The sequence below is a fragment of the Brassica napus genome, chromosome A3 (assembly GCF_020379485.1).
Source record: "Brassica napus cultivar Da-Ae chromosome A3, Da-Ae, whole genome shotgun sequence".
Taxonomy (NCBI): Eukaryota; Viridiplantae; Streptophyta; class Magnoliopsida; order Brassicales; family Brassicaceae; genus Brassica; species Brassica napus.
In genome coordinates this window covers 35,914,188-35,917,625 of record NC_063436.1, presented here as the reverse complement: position 1 = coordinate 35,917,625, position 3,438 = coordinate 35,914,188, and the positions used below count along the sequence as shown (strand labels likewise).

The 3,438-nt window shown below is 45.7% G+C and overlaps 1 non-coding gene across 1 annotated transcript; it reads left to right on the top strand.

Moving 5' to 3' along the window:
• Positions 1-2,637: 2,637 nt before the first annotated feature.
• On the top strand, positions 2,638-2,743 carry LOC125607743. Its single transcript, XR_007338813.1, has one exon. It is a non-coding gene; the product is annotated as a small nucleolar RNA R71 (small nucleolar RNA).
• Positions 2,744-3,438: the final 695 nt, after the last annotated feature.

The following is a 3,438-nucleotide window of genomic DNA, read 5'->3' as shown; positions in this document are numbered from 1 at the left end:
ATGCATCGATCGATGGCAGAATAATTTCTGCAGAACTTGTGTTCTTGAGATGAATGCTCTTCATAGATTTTCTTGTTGATGTAGATGGAAGAGTGTTCATCTTTTTCGCCTTTGTGTCTGCTCTGGTGTGTGGAGGTGGTTTTAGAGGTGCAAAACGTTTTATATAGGTACTATAAACCTAGTTGGAGAGGGAATATTCTCCTGCTCCTGAATTTTCGCTGCGGCACGAATATCGATCGATGTTCCTGTATGGGTGTCGATCAATGTGAGCGGTTGTTTTGCTGGACGAGGGTGGGTATCGACCGATGTGGAATGAACTTCGTCGATCGATGTTGGAAACGTGTTGGTGAACTTATGTGTTTCAAGTCTTTCATCCTGCAAAGATATTTCTATTGCACGTTCTTTCCAATAATCCTAATCGTATTCCTCTGTACGTTCCTCGTCAGATGAAGTAATTACAGTGTCAACTGCAAAACTTTCATGGAAACCACTGTCTGCCCAACTGCCTATGGAATAATCATCACGTCCTCTCTTGCTTGGAGGTTGGAAGGCAAAGGGTGGGTAACAATGATCAGGTGGAGCGAAATGGTCAACCGGCTGCTTTACGTCGAGTGACGTGTTGTTGTGGTCATCGGTCACCGTTGACTCATTGGAATCGATCGATGGAAAGGTTGGGGTGTCGATCGATTTCGAGTACTCTGCTCCACAATGGCATGCGCCAATGAAGCCAAGTTCTTTCCCGTAATCCACAGAATTAATAACCTTTCTCTTAGGTCGGATGGGGTCGTAGTGGATGTTGGGGTCTATCAGCGTCAGACACAATTTGTTTTTGTTCATGTCACATACAGCTCCTACTGTAGCTAGGAAAGATCTTCCAAGCAGAAGTGAAGAGTTCCAGTTAAGCTCGATGTCTAGGACATGAAAATCTACCGGGACAAGGGCATTACCAATCTGTACCTCCAGATCTCTTATGATACCTCCTGATCGTTTTTCTAAAAGATCCACGAAGGTGAAGGATTCTGTTGAAGGTTCGATGGCCAAACCAAGCTGGTCTGCGATGATCCTAGGGAGGATACTAACTGATGCTCCTGTGTCACACATTGAATGGGGAAATTTAACACCCTTGACTACGCATGGTATTGCAAACTTCCCAGGATCACTCTTCTTCGTCAATGTGATCCTGTGTTTCATCTTCTCTCTGACTTGATGAAACATTCTCCTATTGTCCTCCTCAGTTACCTTTGTTTCTCTGAAGAACATCCACAACCGGTGTGTGAAGTAAGCTTCATCAAAAGCTTTTTCGATTGGGATTCTGAGGATTCTTTTAGTGAAACCATCAATCTCCTTCTCGTTAGCTTCCCTCTTAAGGTTCTTAGAAATTTTCTCCTTTCTTTTCCTTAACCTTTTCCCTTCAGTTTCCTGATCTTCTTGAACTGGTTCTGGTGAACTATTTAAAGGGTTGGGTTTTGGTTCGGGTGGGCTAGCTAATGGTTTAGGTTGTGGTCTGAGTGCGTTGATATAATCATTATCGATTGAGGATAACCGCACTCGGTATGTCAGAGGTGCCCGTCGATCGATGGGAGGTGGCGTGTGACGATCGACGTCGGACTCACTCTATCGATCGATGGTTGGCTCAACCGATCGATCGATTTTATCATAGAAAGGGGAGGGTGGGTGAGGATGCTTAGCTGCGAATTCCTCATGAGTTAGAATTCTGCATTGCATTCAGTCGATTCAGCGGACGACGTCGATCGATGACTGGAGTAATCCGTCCATCGATCTTCGTCATGGTCTGTCGATCGATGCGAGTTCATCGACATCGGTCGACACCATTGGGATCCGCCGAGACTCATGGAGCTTTCGATTTCGAAGTCTCCTTCCTCAAGCTTTTCATTTCTCACCACTTGCCAGAAATCATCATCTATGATGGCATTTACGTGGTATTTTTCTTTGTCGGCTCCTGCCTCTCTAGCGAAAGCTTCTTGCCTTTTTATAGTCTCGCCCGTCTGTTGCGTTTCAAGTTTTCTCACCTGAGTCCCTAAGGTCTCGATTTTGGTGTTCAGATTGTTGTAGGCGGAGTCTATTTTACCATTGAAATCCACTGTGATTTGTTGTTGTCCCAACAGTACTCGATCAAACATCTCTTCGATCTTGCTTTCCTGAGTCTGGGGTGGTGGATTCTGGTAGTAGGAGTTCGAGTAGCTTTTGCTGTTGTTGAAGGGTTTTTGAAATTGTGAACTTTGGTTACTTCTTTGACCATTTCCAAAGAAGTTTTTGTTTCCGCCCTGGTTTCCAAATTTCTGGAATCCGGTACCTTCGATGTAGTTCACATTTTCTTCTCCTTCCGTATCTGCTACTTCTCCTTCAGCTGAACAGACTTGCTTCCTAAGAAGCTCGTGCACCACATCTAACTTAGCTCTTACTTCGTCCATCTGTTCCTTCCCGATAGAGGCTACAGACTTCTTCCGTTCAGAGTCAGTGTTTTTGGTGTTGCTGCTGTTAGCAAGGTTTTCGATAAGTCTCAAAGCTTCCAACGGATTCCGAGTAGTGAAGTTTCCTTCACTCGCCGTATCAAGAGCCATTTGATACTGTAAGGCGAGACCTCGGAAGAAAGTGCTTAGCAGCTGCACTTCGTTAAATCCGTGGTGTGGACAGTCTCGCTGGAAGAACCTAAATCTATTCCACGCATCTTTGAAGGACTCTCCAGCCTCCTGCGAAAATGTGGAAATTTTGTTCCGAAGTTCTTCAGCGCGCGCCTCATCAAAGAAGTTTCGTAAGAAAGCATTCTTGATGTCGGCCCAGGATGTTAAAGATCCTGTGGGTTGCTGCCTAAGCCAGTGCATCGCTTCTCCATTCAGCGTGTATCTGAAGAGCTTGCACAGCAGGTAATCTTCGGGGACTCCTTCCATCTGAATAGCAGCGATTAGATCCTCGAACCGTTCCAGATGGTCCATAGGATGCTCGTGCGGTAACCCAGAGTAGGGTATATGCGACACGAGAGTGTAGTATTGAGGCTTCATCTCAAAATTCTGCTTCTGGATCTCCGGAAGTAGAATAGCTGATCTGTTGGAATAGTACTCATCTGGGCGATTGTAGTCGGCCAGTGGTTTCGATCGAGCGTCCTCATCTACAGGTTGAGCAGCTCCTGTAGCATTAGCATCAGGGATTACAGTCCCCTGAGCATCTATTTTCTGACCTGTTGCATTACGCAGATGACTGTCCTGGTCATACATGTTTCCGTTCTCGTCCTGTGTTAGAATAATAATGTTTACCATTTTTGACGACACGGTATCGATCGACGTACGCGGTGTAGTATCGATCGTTGTCGAACGATTGGGATCGATCGACAATGAAGGTCTGGTATCGGTCGACGGTTGGTTGTGCGTATCGATCGACGACGAAGTTGTTGCGTCGAGCGATGTGGAACGTTGACCTCTA